Source organism: Chiloscyllium punctatum, chromosome 2 (genome assembly GCF_047496795.1).
Source record: "Chiloscyllium punctatum isolate Juve2018m chromosome 2, sChiPun1.3, whole genome shotgun sequence".
Taxonomy (NCBI): domain Eukaryota; kingdom Metazoa; phylum Chordata; class Chondrichthyes; order Orectolobiformes; family Hemiscylliidae; genus Chiloscyllium; species Chiloscyllium punctatum.
In genome coordinates this window covers 18,694,153-18,720,025 of record NC_092740.1, presented here as the reverse complement: position 1 = coordinate 18,720,025, position 25,873 = coordinate 18,694,153, and the positions used below count along the sequence as shown (strand labels likewise).

The following is a 25,873-nucleotide window of genomic DNA, read 5'->3' as shown; positions in this document are numbered from 1 at the left end:
TCTAGTCTAAAACCCATTTGATCATCACTCCAGTGATGATTTTAAACACTCAATTCCCTTACTACTGACTTATGATTGGCTAAGTGTTAGCTGCATTGAGTTTTTTTGGATGGTTTTCGCCGTAAAACCTAGCAAAATTTCTTCCCAACCTCATCTCGTTAACAACTTACACTGCTCAGCTCGGATCCTTCGTGTCCAACTCGACTCCCATCTTTACCACACAATGTTCCCAGAACAACTCACTATTCACTCACCACAGGATCAGCATCTCAAGTGCCCGTGCCATCTTTGAAAGGCTGCTGTGCCTCAGGGTAAGTGTTGGCATTCCAGCATGACCCCTTACTGGCACAGCTGTCACAAAGCCCATGACACCGAGGCGGCTGAGAGGAATTGAGCACTGCAGATGCTGGAGGTCAGAGTTGAAGAATGTGGTGCTGGAAAAGCACAGCCAGTCAGGCAGCATCCGAGGAGCAGGAAAATCGATGTTTCGAGCATAAGCCTTTCATCAGGCTGAACTTCCCTCAGACATACAACCCCATTCTCCCACCCTCATCACTGTTTATCCACCCAGGCTGCACAGATCGCCTGCCCTTAGCTACATCCTAAGTTCCTTCACTAAGGCACCAGTATTCTGTCCCCAAAAGCCACCTTGTTATGGAACAAAGTGGCTTTGCTGCTACTTTCCTCCAGTGATCGGATCAACTGCGCACTGTCTTATCATCTCATCATGGGTCATCGTGATCAGGCAATTCTAAACATGAGATCTTATTGACAGTAAGCAAAAGGGAACACAAAACAAATCCAATAGCGACTGCAGTTCACCAACACAACACAAGCCAAATGTTAACATCATAACCAATGACCATTAAATTTTTCATGATGATCATCTGCACCCAGCTCTCAGCAACTGGAACATGGTGTCAGTCAAGTCCTATCTGGTTTGTAATGCCCCATGCTGCTGAGCTCTGTCATGTACAAGGTCAGCTTCCCCCTCTCAATGTCCTCTTTCTCAGGAGACTGCTTGTGTTCCCCTGTTCCCGGCTCCTTAGCATCGATCACATTCCCCCCATTGTCCGCTCCAATTGTGCAGGGCACAGCACTCCAGGATGATGTGGCACACTCTGCCCAGACTGTACTGAAGGTATAGAACAGTCATAGCAGCAGGACAACATCTTCAGAAACTCCATTGCCTGCTCCATCATGATGTTAGTCACAGCACATGCAACAATTTGGTGAAGATGCTGCACTGACTGAGTAACTACACATGACATTGACAAAGGGTGTGCCTGTTGCCCTCTGACACCCTTCCCATCATCCCAAAGCCACATCAACCAGGAAAGGTAGCATTGACTTCAAAGCAGTCCTTCAGAATACTTACATGACAGATGATGCAGCGATATTCTCCTCATCCCACTCTTTGAATTAATTTATTGTCATGTGTACCGAGGTACAGTGAAAGACTTTGGAACTTTCAGAAATGATGGAACATTTTTTGGCCAGAATTTGCCTCTTTGCAAATTATTTCCATTAACTTCTGCATTGCTGAGATGGCAATATTTATTCTGCAAGCACCAATGGCTGGATGCAATCCACTTTTGATCAGGATTTGAAGTCTAACTACATTCACTTTAGCCGAAGAACTGAATGAAAATGAATGTAGCTGAAATTTGCAAATGCCTGCCTCATTTATTTGACCCTTCAATATCCTAGCATCCAACAAACATGGATCCCACATTTCTTGCACTCAGACTGACACTGGGGATGGACCATTTTCTGCATTTCACAACGAGAGATCAGAAAATGATGGTAGAGAACACAAGGGCCATCTGTTCGCTGGGATCCCCCTGCACTTTCACTGAATTTGCGGTAACATTAAAGCTACTTTATTCACCTACTCATGTAGAATTACAGAGCATTTACATCACATCATTCAGTCCAACTTGTCCATGTTGATGAATCCTAACTTTTCACATGGCGAGGCCTGGTTTATTTAAATTTTTCCCCTCGATCCAATCTGTATAATGTCACTCCTCTCTCAGTTGTTCCTCCCAGTCCTCCCAGTTCCTCCCAGTTCCTCCCAGTCCAACAACAGATTTTTTTTTCATCTTTTCTTCCTGGAGCTGCACTTAAATCTGTTTTTATATTATTCTCAACTACTTGTTGTGGTGGAGCATTTGACTTCCTGAACGGGTGCAAGCAAACATTCTTTTGAAACCTGAATCAGATTGGTTCAAGACCTCCTTATATTTGGGATTCCTAGGCTTGGAGATCCCTGGGGGAATAGAAACACCTTCCATAGATCTAGAGATATTTTCTAATCAAACTGTTCAGAAATGTTATTATGCACCTCTGAAGTTAGTGGGATTTGAATCCAGGTCTCCTAGTCTAGAGATGGGATGCTACCACTGCACCACAAGAACCCTGAACTCCTTTTATAATCTTAAAGACCTAAAACAACATCCAGAAAAGAAACTCAGTCTATCCAACTGGAAAACCAGGAAATCCTTTGTGCACCATTTCCAATCTCCACCTCAATCTCCACTTTGCTAATACAGAGAGCAGAACTGTGCACAATATTCTATGTGCCACACCTTTTAACATAACTTCCTCTCTCAAATTACAGGAGACATCACTCTACAATTCACATCCTGCAATGTTTCCCTCTTGGTCTGTGTAAGCATGGCTTCTAATCATCGCTTTCTGCGAATGTACCTTCAAAAGGTCACCAGTCATTAGATAAGCCCTGGCATCCTTGGCTTTCCCATCTTAACAAGTTAATCACTGCTATCAGATTTGCCTTCCTGGAACATCAGCAGCTGACACAATTGCTTTGTGTTAAATTATTCAGAGTTGAAAGGAGGCATTGATTAGACAGTGCCTTAGCATCATCAGGGCAAATGGTGGCATGAAAACCAAGTGCTGTGCTGGAGTCAGAATTGATCCGAACACTGGAGGAAAGGGGCAGCAAAGCCACTTTGTTCCATAAGAAGGTGTTGCCGATTCTGCTGATGTCAAATGGAAGGGGACACAGTGAGAATTATACCTAGAGTCATAGAGTCATAGAGATGTACAGCATGGAAACAGACCCTTCGGCCCAACCTGTCCATGCCGACCAGATATCCCAACCCAATCTAGTCCCACCTGCCAGCACCCGGCTCATAACCCTCCAAACCCTTCCTATTCATATACCCATCAAAATGCCTCTTAAATGTTGCAATTGTACCAGCCTCCACCACATCCTCTGGCAGCTCATTCCATGCACGTACCACCCTCTGCGTGAAAAAGTTGCCCCTTAGGTCTCTTTTATATCTTTCCCCTCTCACCCTAAACCTATGCCATCTCGTTCTGAACTCCCCAACCCAAGGGAAAAGATTTTGTCTATTTATCCTATCCATGCCCCTCATGACTTTGTAAACCTCTTTAAGGTCACCCGTCAGCCTCCAACGCTCCAGGGAAAACAGCCCCAGCCTATTCAGCCTGTCCCTGTAGCTCAAATCCTCCAACCCTGGCAACATCCTTGTAATTCTTTTCTGAACCCTTTCAAGTTTCACAACATCTTTCCGATAGGAAGAAGACCAGAATTGCACGCAATTTTCCAACAGTGGTCTAACCAATGTCCTGTACAGCCGCAATATGACCTCCCAACTCCTGTACTCAATACTCTGACCAATAAAGGAAAGCATGCCAAATGCCTTCTTCACTATCCTATCTACCTGGGACTCTACTTTCAAGGAACTATGAACCTGCACTCCATGGTCTCTGTTCAGTAACACTCCCTAGGACCTTACCATTAACTGTATAAGTCCTGCTAAGATTTGCTTTCCCAAAATGCAGCACCTCGCATTTATCTGAATTAAACTCCATCTGCCACTTCTCAGCCCATTGGCCCATCTGGTCAAGATCCTGTTGTAATCTGAGGTAACCCTCTTCACTGTCCACTGCACCTCCAATTTTGGTGTCATCTGCAAACTTACTAACTGTTACTGCCTCACCAATAAGTAACAAACTTGTATTTACACAGCTCCTTTCATGACTATTTCCAACATGGTTCACATCCACTTTGTTAAACCTTTTGTTTCATTCATTCGTGGGACTTGGGTGTCGCTGACTAGGCCGCCATTTATTGCTTGTCCCTATTTGCCCTTGAGAAGGTGATAGTGAGCTGTCTTCTTGAACTGCTGCAGACCATTTGGTATAGGGGCACCCACAGTGCTGTAAGGGACGGGGGGCCCCAGGACTTTGACCCAGAGACACTAAAGGAACAACAATATATTTTCAAGTCAGGATGGTGTGTCATTTGGAGGGAAACCTGCAGGTGATGGTGTTTCCGTCTATCTGCTACTCTAGATCTTCTAGATGGTAAAGGTCATGAATTTTGAAGATGCTGTCTCAGGTGCCTTGCTGAAATTCTGCAGTTCATCTTGTAGATAGTACACACTGCTGCAACTTAATGTCGGTGGTAGAAGACGTGGATGCTTGCGGATGCGATGTCAATCAAGTGGGCTGCCTTGCCATTTGTCTAAAAAAAATCAAAATATGTATAAGTATCAAATATTTTGTTTAAATGTACTCTCTGTGCTGTAATTTTTGCAACAGAAGGTCACCACACTGAACTCTGGGACTGTCCTGTGAGCAGAGATTGAAGATAATGGAACTCTCTCAAGTTTTGAAAAATGAGGGGTGGTCTCATTGAAACATAAAGATCTTACAAGGCATGACAGGGTGAGTGGGAATAGAATGGCTGGTGAGTGAAGTGATGTACTGTCTCAGTAAAAGAGGAAGATCATTTACATTGTGGAAACAGGCCATTCAAGACCACACCAACGCTACAAAGAGCATCCCATCCAGACACACTCGATCACGAGATGGCTAATCCACCTGGCCTGCACATCTCCAGACACTGTGGGATAATTTCCCATGGCCACTCCATCTAACCTGCATATCTTTCGACCGTGGTAGGAAACCAGAGCAGACCTAGGGAAAATGTGCAAACTCTACACAGTCACCCAAGGGTGGAATCAAACCTGGGTCCCTAGTACTGTGAGACAGTAGTGCTAACCACTGAGCCACCATGCTGTCTCAAGGGCTGTGGAGTAATATCTTCACTCAAAGGGTCATGAATCTTTTGAATTCAGTCCCCCAGAGGGCTGTGGAAGCTCAGTCATGGAGCACATTCACAGCAGGGATCGATACGATTCTGACAGTAATGACTTCAAGGTATGGAGACAGTGGGGAAACAATGCCGTAGAGTTACTTTAACACTATAAAAAAAATCCAAAGAACTGCAGATGCTGGAACAGTTGGATACGGTTCCGAACAGGAATGTTGGTTCTGCCTGCTTTCCATAGATGCTGCCAGACCTCCAGAGCTTTTCCAGCAATTTCAGATAAACTGCCATGATCTGTTTGAATAGATTCGAAGGGCTGAGTGGCCTATTAGTTCCGCATTTCCCATGTCCCGATGTTACTATGTAATTTTATATGTACAGACCAACCTCAATTATCCAAACAAGACGCGCAGGGAGTATTTTGTTCAGATAACTGATTGTTCGGATATCTGATCAGAGTTCCCATGGCGATGGCAATAGCAAGAACGGGGTTCCCCTGGCGATGACAATAGCAGGAACAGGGCTCCCATGGCGATGGCAATAGCAGGAACACGGTTCCCATGGCAATAACAATAGCAGGAACAGGGTTCCCACAGCGATGGCAATAGAAGGAACAGGGTTCCCGCGGCGATGACAATAGCAGTAACAGGATTCCCATAGCGATGGCAATACCAGGAATAGGGTTCCCATAGCGATGGCAATATCAGGAACAGGATTCCCATGGCGACGGCAATTGTAGGAGCAGGGTTCCCATGGCAATGACAATAGCAGGAACAGGGTTCCCATGGTGATGACAATAGCAGGAACAGGGTCCCTGTGGCAAAGGCAATAGCAGGAACAGGGTTCCCATGGTGATGACAATAGCAGGAACAGGGTTCCCATGGTGATGACAATAGCAGGAACAGAGTCCCTGTGGCACAGGCAATAGCAGGAACAGAGTTCCCCTGGCAATGGCAATAACAGGAACAGGGTTCCCATGGTGATGACAATAGCAGGAACAGGGTTCCCATGGCAGCGGCAATAGCAGGAACAGGGTTCCCGTGACGATGGTAATAACAGGAACAGGGTTCCCATGGCGATGGCAGTAGCAGGAACGGGGTTCCCATTGCGGGGGGGGCTATAGCAGGAACAGGGTTCCCATGGTGATGGCAATAGCAGGAACAGGGTTCTCATTGCAGGGGGCTATAGCAGGAACAGGGTTCCCATGGTGATGGCAATAGCAGGAACAGGGTTCCCATGACGATGGCAATAGCAGGAACAGGGTTCCCATTGCGGGGGGCAATATTAGGAATAGGGTTCCCATGGTGATGGCAAAAGCAGGAACAGGGTCCCCATGGCAGGGGCAATAGCAGGAACAGGTTCCCATGGCGGTGGCAATAGCAGGAACAGGGTTCCCAGGGCGATGGCAGTAGCAGGAACAGGTTCCCATGGCGACGGCAATTGTAGGAACAGGGTTCCCATGGCGACAGAAATTGTAGGAACAGGGTTTCCAAGGCAGTGGCAATTGTAGAAACAGGGTTGCCGTAGTGAAGGCAATAGCAGCAACAGGGTTCCCATGGCAGTGGCAGGAACAGGGTTCCCATGGCGGTGGCAATAGCAGGAACAGGGTTCCCATGGCGGTGGCAATAGCAGGAACAGGTTCCCATGGCGGTGGCAATAGCAGGAACAGGGTTCCCAGGGCGATGGCAGTAGCAGGAACAGGTTCCCATGGCGACGGCAATTGTAGGAACAGGGTTTCCATGGCAGTGGCAATTGTAGGAACAGGGTTGCCGTGGTGACGGCAATAGTAGCAACAGGGTTTCCTTGGCAGTAGCAGGAACAGGGTTCCCATGGCGATGGCAGTAGCAGGAACAGGTTCCCACGGCGGTGGCAACTGTAGGAACAGGGCTTCTATGGCAGTGGCAATTGTAGGAACAGGGTTGCCGCGGTGACGGCAATAGCAGCAACAGGGTTCCCATGGCGGCGGCAATAGCAACAACAGGGTTCCCATGGCGATGGCAGTAGCAGGAACATGACTTGCATAAAGTTTGCAAGTCTGCACCAACCAATCATTGGGTAGTCAACTAGCCTCAATAACACTCCCCTCTATTCCATCCACTACTGCATATCCATTGTGTCTTTTACCTTCAATCACTCTGGAGGACCCATCAATGAACAGCCTGGCCCCTGCATGTAGAGGGATATCGCTAAGGTCCACTTTTACTTTAGTCTGATATTCTATAATGTCAAGGCAGCCATGTTCTGTGTCTGAGGGAGCTTCATCCTCCCCTTTCCAGACAAAGGGAGCTGGATTCAGACAAATGTCTGTGATCAATGTAAGGTCATCCCTCTCTATTAGAATTACTTCATATTTTAGAATTCTAGAGTCCGTAAGCCACCGCCCTGCTTTCTGATTTAATATGGTCCGTACCTGATGTGGGGTGCTGACTATTAAGGCTTCCCCAAAAATAAGTTTCCGACTCTCCTCTCCAATAAGGCTGTTGCTGCCACTGCCTGCACACACTCTGGCCAGTAATGTAGCTTTCTATTCTTTAATTAACAATAAATTAATTCTGCCATGTTTTAAATTAGCAATATGACAGATCACTGAGGGAGTGTGAAGGAATCCTGTCAATTAATATTGATTCAGGCTAATACAATTGAAATATTATAAATATTAATTATTAATTATATATTATATAAATAAAATAATCATTATCTGTAATTCAGGGTGGAAACGCAACAAGTGGCTAAAACATTTTAGAAACTGTAATTGCGTAGTTCTGTTTGTTTACCAGTCCCTTGTGACTTCTCATTCTATTTCTGTAATTGTTTTGCTCGAGCGCATTCATTTTTAAAAACCTCAACAGATTCTATCGCAGCATTTACAGTTAATTTAATCCCCAATTTGGTAGCATTATCTTGCCATAAGCACAAATCTGATTCTTCATGCCTCTCATCACAAAACTGTTGCCATAGTCCAATTAACTCTTTCGTTCCCGCTCCCATGTTACGTTGCCAGATCAATTGCTGACCCGATTTAACCAATTGAACAGCTTTAGGGCCACCTAATGACCATTCTTCATCACCCAATGTTTTGTTTAAACCATTATTTTTGTTTTAAGAAATATTGCAATATTGCTTCAAATACCAATTTATCAATTTATGCTTGTCTAACTTTGATGCCTGTTCCTAACCATGCATTTTGGAATCTTACTTGTAAATATATGTTTATATATTATAAATTCATTTATTCAGTATTAATATTTAAAATGTAAAATGCATACAGTTCCAAACTTTGAAATCCACTATTATTACCCGGTTTTAGTCCCTTAATTTAAATCCAAAATTAATTTTCTTAAGTAGTCCTGACCAGTCATTGCTCAATTACAATGCCAAAGGTCATGAAATAACCAGAGCTGTCTTAAAAGGATTTGTCTATTCAAGTTAAAAAAAAACTTATAATGCATGAATAATGGCCGAATCCAAGGTCACAGATATTAACCATAGGATTGATTTATTACAATCTAATGTTGAACCAAAACTTCAACTGTCATTGAGGGAGGAAACTTTCTGAATAAAGCTACGGCTTAAAATTAAGTGAAAACAAATGAGTCTGAAACACAAAAAAAGGTTATCATGTTGTTTTCCTCCGTATTTGAAATAGCATTTATGTAAGGATAAAAGAAATTAGTTAGAAACTGATAGTAAAGCAGTCATGACCTGTAAAAAGAACAGGAGTTGACATTTTATTTCATAATCACTGTAAAATCCTTAACCTTAAAAGAAATCATGTTAAATTTCCATAATAGAAATCAGATTCAAAACAGTCCCGGATCTCAAGCTCCAGGGAACAAAGCACAAACATTCAATCACCAACAAACAAATGTGCATTCAAACTGAATCACAAAGGGTTAAACTTTCTATTAGCTGTCCATACCGTATCTCACAGACACTTTTTGAGCTTCCCGCAACAACAACTCTAGAGGCTTCTCGCTCCACCCCTCTATCTTTTGAATTTTTTTTTTCTGGATGTAACACCCTGCTTGTTGTGGTCTCCACCTCTGTCCTTGTCCCTGTTGACTGGACTCTACAAGGTCCTCCTCGTCCTCTACCCGTTCCTCTATGTTCTACGTGCTGCCACCTCCACTGCGGTTGCTAGTCACTGACTCGATTCTTTTCTTGACTACTTCGTCAACCGCAGCTACCATCATTTTTGCCTTCTGCTTTATCTTCTCATCCTCTCTCTTTACAAACACTTTCTGTGCATCTCTTAACAATTCATCAAGTGATTTCTCACTCCACCCATCTATTTTCAGATTTTTTTTTGATGTCTGGCCATGATTTAATTACAAAGTGTACCCTCAGTAGCCCTTCAGCTACTAGCCCTTCCAACACTAAGCATAATCTGAGCCCTCCTGACTGAAAGGCTGTTTTCTGTTGACATATAAATTCAAATATTTACAAACACAGTCTTCATCCAACCCGTACTTTGGCCAGAAGACGGCGGGACGAAGAATGGATTCCTTAGTCCATACAAAGCAACAATATTTAATCATCTTTTTGCTATCTCTTCCCCTTGTGCAAGTATTATTTTTCCAATTCCACAACATCCTGCCCAACGGACTTTCTGGAGGTATGTTGTCAGGGACCCCGCCTCCATTTCCTTTTTGTTTCTGGAGGCTTATACTTTACCCTCGGCACAGCCCATATTGAGTTCTTTCGTTAAGACACTTATTAACTACTAGAACTCAATCCCAGCCACCATGGCAGTACTTACAAGTCAATTTCCCTACCTTGGTCCATGCACGGAGTTGCCTGGTTCCCTGTGCCTATTTACTTTCTCCTGGTTCAGATAGACTCTCATCGGATCTCAATCAGTCAACCAGAAGAGGGAACCCACCGCCGAGGAACACAAGACCATTCTAAAAGGAACAGGACGTGTCTTCCCAGCCGCCGACGGTGTCCACCCTGCTGGTGATGATGGATATCCCGGACACGAGCCCCCAAATTGTGAGAAACAAAACTCACATATTAACAAATTTCAGTCCGAGTCAAACTCAGAAGACCTCTATAAGGTCACCACTCAGACTCCTACGCTGCAGGGAAATAAGGTCCCAGCCTATCCAAAACCTCCAAAACAATGCAACAGCTTATAAAACAGTAATAACTGCTCCAAGAAATCAGCTCCAACACTGAAATAAACCTCAAAAGGGGAGCAGCGCTTATAGCCACTACGTTCTCCCATCCTCCATCTTGGATAACCCAGAGTCCAGGGTTCAGAAAAGATTTACAAGGACGTTGCCAGGGTTGGAGGGTTACAGCTACAGGGAGAGGCTGAATAGGGCTGGGGCTAGTTTCCCTGGAGGTTTATAAAATCCTGAGGGGCATGGATAGGGTGAATAGCAAAGGTCTTTCCCCCAGGGTAGGGGAGTCCAAAACCGGAGGGCATGGCTTTAAGCTGAGAGGGGAAACTTTTAAAAGGGACCAAAGAGGTGACTTTTTCATGCAGAGAGTGGTGTGTGTCTGGAATGAGCTACCAGAAGAAACAGTGGAGGTAGGTATAATTACAACATTTGCAAGGCATCTGGAATATGAATAGAAAGTGTTTAGAAGGATATGGGCCAAATGCTGACAAATGGGACTATATTAAATTAGGATATTTGGTCAGTATGAACCTAAGGGTCTGTTTCCGTGCTGCACATCGCTGTGACTCTATCTATCCAAAAACAGAGACTAGACTAGATGCAAAAGAAAATGCACACAGATCCAACCTCTCTGAAGATAATGACGAAGTGAGCTCAAGCTGCAAACTCTCGTCTTTACATCACACTGTCCAGCTGAAACTGCCATTGTATCCTCAAATTCTGCAACAACTTCAAATCTAACATGCATTAAAAGTTTCATTTCCCCTAAAAAAAAGCTTAAAGTAAATCCTGACATATTTCAGTTGTCCGATATTGTCTGGAAAGAAAGCCAGCATTAACTTTCAACCTGCTTCTGTCTTTAAATTCTTGTTTCAAAAACTTAAAATTTATCTCAGACAATGAGCAGTGAAATTACTTCAGCAAAATCCTTCTGAATTGGAAGCTGGAAGCATCAGATAGTAAGGGGTTAAGGATTCAACCATCATTACCCTTAGTTGATAATCCCTCTTTCTCAAATTGAATCTTTACAAGATCATATGAATCTCTTGTTGCTTCAGCCCTCTTACAAATCTGACAGTTCTAAGACTCAGAAAGTGGCAGTTAATGGACTTGTGGATATTGCAGCTGAGTGGAACTGAAGCTATTTATATTCTCAAGGAGCACTGGCATTTTAAATCCTTGTCAAACTTTGTCAATCTTATATCACAGGCAGAAAATATTCAACTGTATTCCCACTGTGGGTAAACGCGGAGTTGCGAATTGATGACGTTAGTGTTGAATTTTTGATCTTCAGTTCGAATGTGACCTTGATGTTTCACATCCCAGATGAGGTCAGCCTGCATTCCAATTGGTCTGCATGTCTAGGAAAGACACCTGATGTGCCTTCCCCACATCTGACCATACCTTTAACATTCACTTCCTCCATCACCAACACACAGTGGTAGCAACGTGTAACATCTACAAGATGCACTGCAGTGACTCAACCAGTTTCTCAACCACCTTCCACAGGTGCTGCTGAGAGAGAAAAAAAACTGGAAATGACATTAGTAACCCAAGGAAGCCTAAACATATAAACAGAAAGCGAGACATAACACCAGCACTTCACCAGAAGCTCACTGAGAAGTTACCGAGTATGGTGATGAAATGTCTGAAAATGAACCTTCCAGCTCAGCAAGAAAGCTTACATCCAGAACCTCAACCTGAGCTACAAATCTTCTCAAACCTCACTGGCACCTTCCAAATCCACAACCGCTACCTTTTAGAAGGACAAAGGCAGCAGATACATGGGAACACCTTCAAGTTCCCAGCCAAGCCACTCAACATCCGCACGTGGAAATATATTGCCATTCCTTCACTGTTGCTGGATAAAATTTCTGGAATTCTAACACCACTGTGGGATTAGCTCTGCCGGATGGCTTGAAGTCACACAAAAAAGTAATTCAACTCCATCTTTGTGAGGGGAACTAATGACAAGGAAAAGTTGCTGACTCTCAAATCCTGCAAATGATTCAAAGAATTATTTAATGATATGTGAAGCAGAACCTTAAAGGCCAAATGTAATGAATTTGTTTTTTTAATAATTATCTAATCTGCAGATTATTGCCATTAATAGTTGCTCTGAGAAGTTGGAGATGGACCTTTCTGAACTGTTGGCTCTTTGATAAAACTGATGCTCTTGCTCACCATTTCAGAAGATAAACCAAACTTTTAATTAACTTGATTTGCTTTAGTATTGTTACATGCACCACGAGACAATGAAAAGTGTTGTATTGCATGCTTACCAGACAAAACATACTTTATGTAAGTACGTCAGGGTCATAGAACAGAATGTAGAATACATTGTTACAGCTATAGCAAAGATGCAGAGAAAGATCAACGCTAATATATGAGAGGTCTGTTCATAAGTCTGAAAACAACGGGGAAGAAGCTGTTCTGAAATCTGCTGGTATGTGTTTTCAAACTTCTGTATCTTCTGTTCGAGGGAAGAAGATGAAAGAGAATATAACCAGGGTACGAGAGGTCTTTGATAATGTTGGCTGCTTTCCCGAGGCAGCAGGACGTGTAGATGGAGTCAATGGAAGGAAAGCTACTCTGTGTGATGGACTGGGCTGCATTCACAACTCTTGTAATTTCTTCTGGTCTTGGGCCATACTGAGCTGTGATGCATCCAGATGGGTTTTTTTCTACGATACATCTTTGAAAATTGTTCAGGGTCATTGTGGATATGTTGGATATCCTCAGCTTTCTGAGGATGTAGAGGCATTGTTGTGCTTTCTTGATTGTGGCATCTATGTGGATGGATCAGAACAGATTGCTGGGGACATTTATTCCGAGGGAATTGAAGAGCTCAACCCCCTCCACCTCAGCACCATTGATACAGACAGGGGCATGTCCTCCACTTCCTGAAGCCCAAGGCAAGCTCCTTCATTTCACTTACATTGAGGGAGAGATTGTTGTCTTTACACCATGTCACTAAGCTCTCTATCTCTTTCCTGTACTCTCTCTTCGTCATGCGAAATCCAATCGTGGTGTCATTAGCAAACTTGTAAATGGAGTTAGAGCTGAATTTGGCCACACGGTCATGGGTGTATAAGGAGTACAGTAAGGGGCTGAACACACAGCCTTCTGGGGAACCGGCATTGAGGATTCTTACTGATTGTGGTACGTGGGTCAGGAAGTCAACGGTCCAGTTTCTGAGGGGGGAACAGACTCCTCGATCTCAGAGTTTGGAGATGAGTTTGCTTGGAATTATAGCATTGAAGGCAGAGTTAAAGTCAATAAATAGGAGTCTGACATAGGTGTCCTTGTTCTACAGATATTCCAGGGATGAGTATAGTGACAGAGTGATGGCATCTGCTGTGAATGTGTTGAGATGGTAGGCAAATTGTAGCCGATCAAGGCAATCAGATTGTACAAACTGTTGTAAAACTGGAGATGGACATAAGACAAAATTGAATGAGGAGATCAGATTTTCTGCCTCCAAAGAGTTTTTTCCATTTGTTCTGAGGGAGAGTCACCGGACTCAAAACGTCAACTTTGATTTCTCTTCACAGGTGCTGCCAGACCTGCTGAGCTTTTCCAACAATTTCTCTGTTTTCCATTTGTTAATAAGATGTGGGTACTGTAGGAGGCAATTTTAAATTTTCTTTCCTGTCTGTCCTTAATTGATGCTCCCATGAAATGAGAAAGTCCTTGTGATATAGGAACAGCTAAAGTTCGAGCATTTTGAGAGACAGTGAAAGAACCACAATATAGTTCCAAGTCAGGATAATGTGTGGCTTGTCCTTTTGGCTGGGAGAGGTCATGGGTGCGGAGCGTACTGCTGAAGGATGTTAGCAAGTTATTGGAGTGTGTTAGATATTGGAAGTGAATATTGTGAAATACTGTGTACCACATCCACACTCTTAGTGAGAGCTTTGCTTTTCAATTAATCACAGTCCATAATCACATCACACTGATTACTAACTCTCCATATTTATACAACCAACTCTCAACTGACCAACCTTTTCTATATCTATCTATATGTATCCATCACCTATGCCTCTATTCCATTAGGTCTTAGACATTCCTTTAGACCTAATTGGATGATAACATAGTACATGATGTAAATGGTATACACTGCTGCCACTCTGCTAATGCTAGATGCGGCACGGTGGCACAGTGGTTAGCACTGCTGCCTCACAGTGCCAGAGACCCGGGTTCAATTCCCGCCTCAGGCGACTGGCTGTGTGGAGTTTGCACGTTCTCTGCATGGGTTTCCTCCCACAATCCAAAAGATGTGCAGGTCAGGTGAATTGGCCATGCTAAATTGCCGGTAGTGTTAGGTAAGGGGTAAATGTAGGGGTATGGATGGGTCGCGGGTCGGTGTGGACTTGTTGGGCCGAAGGGCCTGTTTCCACACTGTAATGTAACGCAGCAAATCGTTAATATACATCATGGGCTGCTGATTACATAGGCTGTTTTGCTGATGGTAATGTTTGTTGAGTGTTGTTGGAGCTGCACTCATCAGGCAAGTGGAGAGTATTCCATTATCTTCCTGACTTGTACCTTGTAGACGGTGGACTGGTTTTGAGTCAGCATATAAGTCAATCACCACAGCACTCCAGTCTCTATCCTACTCTTCTCACTGCAGAATTTATATGGCTGGTTCAATTATAATTCTGGTCAATTGACCTCAGCCTTGAATTTATCCCTTGATCGAGGATAAACTGTTTCCAAATGTTCATGACCTTCCAAATGAAGAAATCTTTCCTCATCCCAGTCCTAATTGCTCAACCCCTTAGCATGATTATGTAACCCTGTTAAATATAACAACAGACTGTTACTTTTGCCTAAACCTCTGTTTTTATGCCTCATGGTTGCACGTTGTTTAATATCGTCTGCTATTTGGAACCATCTGTTTGTCTGCATCTACATTTGCACCTTTACAAATGAACTCTGCTCCCTCATGGTATCTCAATAAAACTTTTCAAAATATGAATGCCTTTGTGAATGCGTATTCTACTTTTTATATCTCCTTATCGCAGGAAGAGGCAGCTTTGAATAGGGGGTTTCAAATTGAACTCAAAAGAAGGAAACAATTCTTAACTCTGTGATCTGCCTGTATTGCTCGCAAGACAAAGCTTCTCACTGTGCCTCGGTACACGCGACAATAAATTCAATTCAATTCAATACAGTCTCTTGTCTTTGAAGAGACCACTCTGATGGGCAGCAGCCTACAATTTCAGAATGAGACTTTTGAAGGCATTCACGGTGGTAATGTAGGGAAACCAGCAGCCAGTAGCCACGTCACAACCAGCAATTAGATGATGACAGATAATCCTCTGTCGGGACAATGGTGAGGAGAATGAGAGTTCTCTTCTTTGAAACAGGGCCATGGGATTTCTTTTGCCCAAGTCCATCTGAGATGGTGAATGAGCTTTATCTGATGGACAACACCTCTTGACAGTCCCGCACCCTCTCAGCAATGCACTGGAAATCCCAGCTGAGGTTTCAGTGAATGCACCTCTGCAGTGGGATTTCACTGCACAGCCTCCCAGAAGTGACCCAAGATCAACAGTTGACGTATGTAACAGCTGGAGTGAGGGATGACGGTAATGGTGCTACTTTGAATCGTGTTAACTTATGATTTATGAACCTGTAAAATATGTTAATTTACTCACCAGGAGAGAAAGCTGTAGATGAGTACATGCATGTGCAACCTTAGCTGTAAAACAAGCATTGCAACATGGGTTCAGTGCATGAGGAAACAGACGGGCCCCACAAAGTGATTGCAGAACAAGATAGAGATTATTCTGTCATTGACAATCGTGTATATAAGCAATTTCTCTGATCACATCGTGCAGCTTAGGTCAGGATCGCTTTGAATTTTCAAAACTGAATGCAATTTACTAATCCTGTACACTGGCTTTAATGGAGTATGTATTTGTGACTTTATTCACACAGTATAATAGGTGTTTGACCAGCTGTTGAAAGGTTGGCACTTGTTGCTGATCCCCAAGTAAAACTAGGGCCCAGTTAAAACTCCCAGGAGGACTAAATTCTGCCCACCAATTGAGAAGCGAAAAAGAGTTGTATTTCTAAAAAAACCCTTTCACAATTCTGGCACGTCCTAAACTGCTTTACAGCCAGTCAAATGCTTACAAAACTGGTGTCACTGAAGAATACTCCAACCATGTCATGCACAGGGAGTTCCCATAATTCAGCATTGAAATGAAATGGCAAGATTCTGTTTTACTGATGACAGCGGAATAATATATATTGGTAAGGATGTTGAGCTGAACTATACTGCACGTCTCCAAAACAGTGCCACATATCCACTGAACAGAACACACATGGCCTCAGATTAACACCTCACTGAAGGTTGACATTCCTCAGAGTGCTGGAACGTCAACTGAGATTAAAGGCATATTTTTCTTCATGTGAGGAACATACGCATCATTTGGCTGGGCCAGTACTTATTGCCAGTCCATAATTACACTTGGAAGGATGGTTGTGAGCTGCCTTCTTGAATGGTTGCAATCCATTTGGTGTAGCTAATGCACAATACCATTAGGGAGAGAGTTCCTGGATTTTAACCCAGTGACAATGAAGGGACAGCGATATATTTCCAGGTCAGGATTGTGGAAGGGAACTTATAGGTATCCCCTTGTATCTGCTATCCTTTTCCTTCTAGATGGATGTGGTTGTGGATTTGGAGGTGCTGTGTTAGCAGCCTTAGTGAATTCTTGGTGTGTAACTAGTATTTGCTGCTGCTACTAAATGTCAGTGGTGAAGGGAATGGATGGTTCAGGATGTTGGTGCTAATCAAGCAGCTGCTTTGCCCTGAATAATGTTAAACTTCTTGAGTGTTGCTGGAGCTGTGTGAATCCAGGAGAATGGGGAGTATTCCATCACACATCTGACTTGTGCCTTGTAGATGATGGGCAGGCATTGCGGAATCACGAGGTGAGTTACTCAGCACAGGATCTCTAGCCTCTGACCTGTATTTGTAGGCACTGTATTAAATAGAGTCATAGAGATGTCCTTTGGTCTCATTCTTCCTTGCCAACCAGATATCCTAAGCTAATCTAGTCCCATTTGCCAGCATTTGACCACTATCCCTCTGAATCATTCCTATTCATATACCCATAAAGATGCCTTTTAAATGTTGTAATTGTACCAGCCTCCACCACTTCCTCTGGCATCTCGTTGCATATCTCGTTGCACAGCCTCCTCTGTGTGAAAAAGTTGCCCCTTTGGTCACTTTTATATCTTTCCCCTCTCACCCTAAATCTATGCCCTCTAGTTCTGGATTCCCCCAACCCAGGGAAAAGACTTTGTCTATTTACCCTATCTATGTCCTCATAACTTTAGAAACCTCTATAAGATCACCTCTCAGCCTCTGATGTTCCAGGGAAAGCAGCCCCAACCTATTCAGCCTCTCCCTGTGAACATCCCCACTTCTGATGTTATGATGGACTAAAAGTCATTGATGAATCAGCTGAAAATTGTTAGGCCAAGGACAGAGTGAGGACTACAAAATGTGTAATGGATATCTGAGTTTTGATTGCTGTTTTGACAACAATTCAAATTTAACCAATCACATTAAATTATGCCCCAGGATACTAAAAGAAATTTGAATTTATTGTTTTGGTAACATCGAACCAATGAGATGGTCTGATGCTGGTGGTATAAAAATGCAGACATTTTGAAAATTGAAGACAGAACAATTGCCATTGAGACAGAAACGTGTGGAGAGCTGATGTTTTGCTCTCCAAAAAATTAGGAAACACTCTCTATCAAAGGGACCTTTCATATGAAACATTTTCGCAATAAAAAGAAGACAACGCAGGGAGATCTTCAGCCGGAAGAAGACAGACACAGAAGACGACAGCCGCTGTGTGGTTTTAAAAGTAAGTTGATGTAACTTCAATAAGTGTTTTATTGGAACCGTATATTGTTATAGATTTGGAGGCAAATAATAAGCAGTTAAGAGAAAGGAGGTCTTAAAATTGTGAACAATTGTTTAATGTTCACTTTTAGAGTAAAACAAAATGATGTTATTTTCTTTAAATAGTGGAGTTTGGAGTTCTCTGTCACTCATATTTTAACAGATTATGAGGCGAGGTGAGGCAAAGCAAGGGAAGCTTTTCTGGATGTTTGGGTTTAAGTAACAGAGGAATTCACCACCATGTCATAACAAAACCCTGGAGCTGAGATGACTGACCTCCAATAACTGTGACTATTTTCCTATGTGTAAGGTATGAGTCTAACCACCAGAGAGTTTTCCCCCTGATACCCATTGCTTCCAATTTTGCTACGACTCCTTGATGCCACACTCGGTTGAATGTGGCCTTGATGTCAGGGAATATCATTCTCACCTCATCTCTGGGATTAGTTAAAAATCACACATCAGGTTATAGTCCAACAGATTTATTTGTAGGCAGTAGCTTTCAGAGTGCTGCTCCTTCATTAGGTGGTTGTGGGGTGCAAGATCATCTTACACTCCACAAGCACCTGATGAAGGAGCAGTACTCCAAAAGCTAGAGCATCCAAATAAACCTGTTGGACTATAACTTGGTGCTGTGTGATATTTAACTTTGCCTACTCCAGACCAACACCGGCTCCTCCACATCTGGAATTCAACTCTTTTGTCCATGTTTGAACCAAGACTGTAAAGAGGTCAGGAGCTGGTGGAACCTAAGTGGGGCCTTAATGAGCAGGTTATTGCTGAGCAGGTGCTGCTTGATAGCGTTGTTGATGACACCTTCCAACACTTCACTGATGTTCGAGAGTAGACTGATAGCATGGTAATTGGCTGGGGTGGAATTGTCTTTCTTTTTGTGCACAGGACATACCTGAACAATTTTCTACATTGTCAGATGGATGTCAGTATCCAATAAATTGGTTAAACACGATTAGTCTTTCACAAACCCCTGCTGACTTTTCATGATGACCTTGAACTTTTCTTACTGCCCTGCTGTCACATTTTTATTATAGCTGATAACATTTTCCCTGTTACCAATGTTAAGCTAACTTGCTTGTGGTTTCTTGATTCCTGTCTCACTCCCCGTTTGAAGGATAGAGTTACATTTGCTTTTTCAATCCTAAGAGCGTATTCCCAAAATCTCAGGATTTTTTGAAAATTAAAATAATCCATCAACTACTTCTTTTGAGACTTTATGATAAAGTTCATCAAGAACAAACCCCAGTTTCAAACCTTAACCCGTTCAACCAGATTGGTCTCAAGTTTATTGAGACAGACTTTTTTTAGATTAGATTAGATTCCCTACAGTATGGAAACAGGCCCTTTGGCCCAACATGTCCACACCAACCCTCCAAAGAGTAACCCACCCAGACCTATTCCCCTACCCTATATTTACCCCTGACTACAGGCAATTCCGCATGGCCAATTAACTTAACTTGCACATTTTTGGATTGTGGGAGGAAACCGGAGCACCCGGAGGAAACCCACGCAGACACAGGGAGAATGCACAAACTCCACACAGACAGTCACCCGAGGCGGGAATTGAACCTGGGTCCCTGGTGCTGTGAGTCCCCCAGCAGTCCTTCATCAATGCTTCCAAAATCTTACTCCTGCTGTGACCCCATCTGGAGTCTTGAAAACGGCCCTGACTTCTCAATGAAACATGTGAAACTAGTAGGGAGGGGAGTTTATGGCTATGAGAGCAAGGACAGGGGATCTGTGAGTGAGGGGGCCTCTTTGACAGGGAGCACAGTTGTATTAATGAGGTCAATCCCAAATTTCCTGCTCGGGATCCCATTTGGGTTGTCGTCCCTCATTTTGGGAAGTCCTCCTCTATATCGGTGATGAAGTTGATGCACTAAACTCCTGCTGACCAAATTTGCACAGATTCCTGAACCCAGTGTATAGATTATAGGAATGGCATGTAAAGGATTGTAATTAGGAATGCAAAACAGCTCACGGAGCAAGTTGGTCCCTGGCACTGTCAGGCAGTAACGCTAACAGCTGAGCCACAGGTAGTAAGGAAAAGCCAGGGAACTATAGAGCGGTGAGTCTGAATTAGTGATAAGCAAATTATTGGAGGACACTCTTGAGGGACAGAACTGCTTTGAAGGGAGACCATAATTGAATACAGTATTCCAAAAGTGGCCTAACAAATGTCCTGTACAGCTGCAACATGTCCTCCCAACTTTTATACTCAATGTACTGACTAATAAAGACAAGCATTCCAAATGCCTTCTTCACTATCCTATCTACCTATTTCTGTGGCAGGGGAGGGGGGGATTGGAGATCATACCTTACCAACTTAGTAGAGTCTACAATTCTGGTGAGGTTTAAAAGAATTGTTCTGACAGTTTGCTTTGTAAGAGGGAAAATTCAGCAATACTTGGAAATGGAGCTCTAATTTGAAATAAACTGTATATTTTGCAAGGATTACTTGAGCATAGTGTGTGGGTGTCACTGCCTAAACCAGCATTTATTAGCTGATCGTAATCATCCAGAGAGCAGATAAGAGTCAAGCACATTTGCCAAAATGTAAATATTTTACTTTTTATCGAGTCAATATGACCTTTTAAGTTTATTTCTTTATTTTCATAATTTACAGTATGAGGCACTGTAATGTAGAACTTCGAGCATTTTTATTTATTTCCCTATTTTCCTACCCAGTCTATGTTGCATCTAAGATTTGTAACAAGGTACTTTATATCTAAGATGGTGGCGTGTGGCGATATTTCACACTTTTCATTGTACTCTTGTACTTGAGCAGTCGTGACAATAAAACCTAAATTTAACTCTAACTCTAACTCATGATTTTACAAACCTCTATAAGGTCACGCCTCGACCTCCTACCCTCCAGAGAAAAAAGGTCCCAGCCTATTTAGCCTCTCCTTCTAATCCAAGCATTCTGTTCCCAGCAACATCCTGGGAAATATCCTCTGAGCCATCTCCAGTTTAATAATCTTCTTCCTGTAACAGGGAGACCAGAACTGGATGCAGTATTCCAAAAGAGGCCTCACCAAACATCCTATACAACCTCAACATGAAGTTCCAACCCCTACATTCAAAAATCTGAGCAATGAATTGTGAAAATGTTAAGTTAACATTTGCTTTCACAGAACCAAGCTATCACTTCCCCATGCTTGTTTTTTTTTCTTCCTAAAATAGATCAATTAAGCTGTTTCCTGTACGACTGATGGTAAAACAGGGCAGCAGTTAAGTTTATTATCCTGAGTAACTTGATGTATTCCAGGAAGCTATAGTGTAATGCTTCACCATCTTGCCACACATTTATAACCTCTGCAGCAATTAGACAACCAATCAAAGTATCCCTTTGTCAAGATTTAATCAAAATTGGAACAACTAGATGTTGCAACGAGAGATGGCTTCTTAATAGTTGAACTAGAGATTAGTCATTTAAGGGAAGGTGATGGCAGACTGGACTGCAACCGCACAGCAAATGATAGTATTTGAATTGACTAAAATCTGGAATTTAAATTCTAATGGTGGCCATGCAACCATTTTCCATTGTCATCTGGTTCAGTAATGTTCTTCAGGGAAGGAAATCTGCCATCCTTGCCCAGCCTCGTTTACATGTGTCTCCAGATCCACAGCAGTGTGGTTGACTGTTAAACATCCTCGGAAATGACTGAGGACACCACTCATTTGTATGAAAAGGCCTCAGAACAGAGCTTGAAATCAGACCAATCACTTAGGCATTAGAAATGACAATGGCATGCTCAGTCCAGTGGATCCTGCAAAGACATCCTAACCAACAAGTAGGGTGTCATGCTAAAATCCAGAGGGCTGTCTTACAGACATGTCAGACAGCTGGCTGATATGATCATATTCATAGAATCACACCTTATATTGTTCCAGAAACTGCCATCACCATTCTGTCCCACAGTCAGGCCAGAACCAGCAGAAGCAGTGGTACAGTGGTATACAGTCAGGAGGAAATTGCCTGGGAGTCCTCAACATTGACTCTGATACTCATGGCATCGTATGGCATCAGGTCAAACATGAAAACCTCCTACTGATTAACAAATGCTGCTCCTCACCTCATGAATCAATACCCATTTGTTCATAGATGTGGTGCCAAACAAGCAGCTGATTTCTCCTAGATGGTGTCAAGCTACTTAAGCGTTGTGGAGCTGCACCCATCTGCGTAAGTGGGGAGTATTCCATCACACTCCTGACTTGTGCCTTGTAAGTAGTAGACAGGCTTTGGGGAGACAAGAATTAAGTAAGTTACCAACTGCAGTATGCCTAGCCTCTGGCCCGATCTTACAACTACTGTAAGCCCAGTTCAGTTCCTCGTCAATGGTAAACCTCAGGATGTTGATAGTGAGGGATTCAGTGAGAATAATGTCAGGAATGTCAAGGGATGCTGGTTAGATTCTCTCTTACAAGGACCTGAGGGCCTAGCGGTATTATCACTGGGCTATTAAGCCAAAAACCCAGGTAACGCTCTGAAGATCTTGATTCAAATCTTGCCCCAACAGATGGTGGAATTTGAATTCAGTAAAATTCTGGAATGAAGAGTCTAATGATGATGATGGTTCCATTGCTGATTGTCAGGGAAAAACCTATCTGATTCCCTGGTGTATTTTAGGGAAGGAAACTGTCATCCTTATCTGATCCAGACGACATGTGACTGCAGTCCAACAGCAATGTTAAAAATCACACAACACCAGGTTATAGTCCAACAGGCTTTGGACTATAACCTGATGTTGTGTGATTTTTAACTTTGTACACCCCAGTCCAGCACCGGTATCTCCAAATCACAACAGCAATGTGGTTAACTCTTAACAGCCCGCTGGGCTATAATGGATGGTCAATACAGGCTGACCCATATAGCAATGCCTACATCTTGTGATTGTATAACATAAAAATGGAGGTGGTCTTGCCTGGCATTAATGTGATACGAGTGTTACTTTTCAAGCCTGCATATTGTCCAGATCTTGTTACATTGGAACCTGAACTGCTTCAGTATCAGAGGATGGCACAGTGGCTCAGTGGTTAGCACTGCTAGGAACCCAGGTTCGATTCCAGCCTCAGGTGACTGTCTGTGTGGAGTTTGTACATTCTCCCCGTGTCTGCATGGGTTTCCTCTGGGTGCTCTGGTTTCCTCCTGCACTCCAAAGATGTGCAGATCAGGTGGATTGACTCTGCTAAATTATCCGATAGTGTCCAGGGAATTACAGGCTAGGTGGGCTGGCCATGGGAAATTAAGGTTATAGAGTGTTTGGGTGGGATGTATTTAGGACAATCCATGCAAACCTGATTGACTGAGGGGCTTCTTTCCATACTGTAGGGATTCTGTAATTCTATGTGTTGTGAATGGTGCAGAACATTGTGCAATCATCAGCAAACTTCTGACCTTCTTAGAAGGACATTGATGAAGCAGCTGAAGATGGTTAGGCCAAGGACACTACCCTGAAAAACTCCTGCAGAGATGTCCTGGAGCTGAGATGACTGACTTGCAATAACTGTGACCATTATTCTATGTGTCGGGTACAACTCCAACCAGCAAAGAGTTTGCCCTCCATACCCATTGATTCCAGTTTTGCTAGGACTCCAGTTGAATGTAGCCTTGCTATCAAGAGATGTCACTTGCACCTTCCCTTGGAATTCAGCTTTGTTGTCCATGTATGAACCAACGCTGTAATGAGGTCAGGAGCTGATGGAACCCAAACTGGGCATCACTGAGCAGGTTATTGCTGAGCAGGTGCTGCTAGAAAGCACTGTTGATGATGCCTTCCATCAATTTTCTAGTGATCAAGGGTAGACTGATGGGGCAGTAATTGGCTGACTTGGATTTGTCCTACCTTTTGTATACAGGACATACCCAGACAATAATTCACATTGCCGGGTAGATGCCTGCGCTATAATTGTAGTGCAACAGCTGGCTAGGGCAGTGGCAAGCTCTGGAGCACAAGCCTTCAGTGCCTTTTGCAGAAGTTTGCAGGATCCATAGCCTTTGCAATATCCAGTGCCTCCAGCTGTTCTTGATATCATATGGAGTGAATTGAATTGGCTGAAGATTGGTATCTGTAATGCTGGGGACCTTGAGAGAACACTGAAATTGATCGTCCATTCAATATTTTTGACTGAAATTTGCTGTGAATAACTTCAGCCTTATCTTTTACATTGATGTGCTGAGCTCTTCCATTATTGAGGATGAGGATATTTGTGGAGCCTTCTTTTCCAGCCAGCTGTTTAATTGTCCACCACATTCACAACTGGATTTGGCAAGACTGCAGAGCTTAGACTTCACCCTTAGGTTCTGGGATCGCTCAGCTCTGCCTGTCACTCCTTACTTGTGCTGTTTGGCATGCAAGTTGTCCTCTTTAAGCAGATTGACATCTCCTTTGTAAACACCCCTGGTGCTGCTTCAGGTACGCACTCCTACGCTGTCCATTGACCCCTTTGCTTGATGGCAACAGTAAAGTGGAAGGTATGCTGGGCCGTGAGTACAATTCTGCTGTTGTTACTCACCCACAGTGTTCCATGGATGCCTGGTCTTGAGTTGCTCAATCAGTTTGAGGTCTATCCCATTTATAGAACCTCTGTCATGCAATTAGCTAACCAGAAAAACAATTTTGGATCTTAACATTTTTAAATATTCTGACATTGTTCAGGTTTTCGTTTGAAATTTAGACATGCAATTTAGTAAATATGCAAATATGCCTCTATGGTATGCTGTGATATAACTATGATCTCAGTAGACATGTGACGAGATTCTGCTGGAAGCTTAGAACTAGAGCAGTATTTAATTACCAATACTAAATCATTACATAAATACTACTTTTATGGGCAACAAACTTGTCAGCACTCCTGCCTGACAGTGCCAGGGACCCATGTTCAATTTCAGCTTTGGATAACCATCTTTCAAGGTTTGTCCCGAGCAGTTCTGTGAGGCAGGAGTCTGTGCTGTATGGTCTGGTCACACACACCGAGACAAAAATTGACTGCACCTGGAGAATCATTAACTCGGTCAAAGACACTCTTTGGTCTGCCTGAAACTTGTTGATTTCAACCAAGTGTTACAAACTGGCTCATTCCAAGGTCCAGGGTTAAGTGCTGAGGGGAAAGACCAGGGTCTAAGGTCGCTCCCAGTTATCGGACCCTCCCAATGTCTCAAAAATGTGTAAATATCATCTTGTGCAAGTAGAAAATGCCTTCAGTTTGATTAGATTACTTACAGTGTGGAAACAGGCCCTTTAGCCCAACCAGTCCACCCTGACCCTCCAAAGAGTTACTCCAAAGAGTAACCTACCCAGACCCATTTCCCTCTGACTAAAGTGCCTAATATTATGAGCAACTTAGCATAGCCAATTCACCTGACCTGCACAGACACGGGAAGAATATGCAAACTCCACACAGTCAGTCACCCGAGGGCAGAATTATGAATAAAGTATATTTTTGAAATAAAAAAAGCGTTTGCATGTTCTCCCAGTGTCTGAGTGTGTTTCCTGCGGGTGCTCTGGTTTCCTCCTACAGTCCAAAGATGTGCAGGTCAGATCGACTGGCCAGGCGAAAAGAAATTGGCCATCGTGTCCAGGAATTGTCCAGGTTAGGTTGGGAGTTAGCTATGGTAAAATCTACATGCAGAGATGGGGTAGAGTGGGTCTGCGTAGGAAGCTCTTCAGAAGGTCACTGCAGATTCAA

At 43.2% G+C, this 25,873-nt stretch overlaps 1 long non-coding RNA gene across 1 annotated transcript in view; it reads right to left on the bottom strand.

The window, feature by feature from the left end:
• Nucleotides 1-25,873, bottom strand: part of LOC140494990 (uncharacterized) — a 49,616-nt gene that overhangs the window by 6,679 nt on the left and 17,064 nt on the right. Inside the window, exon 2 of the long non-coding RNA XR_011964057.1 lies at nt 1,379-4,519. This is a non-coding gene — a long non-coding RNA (uncharacterized lncRNA). The remainder of the gene's footprint in view (nt 1-1,378; nt 4,520-25,873) is intronic.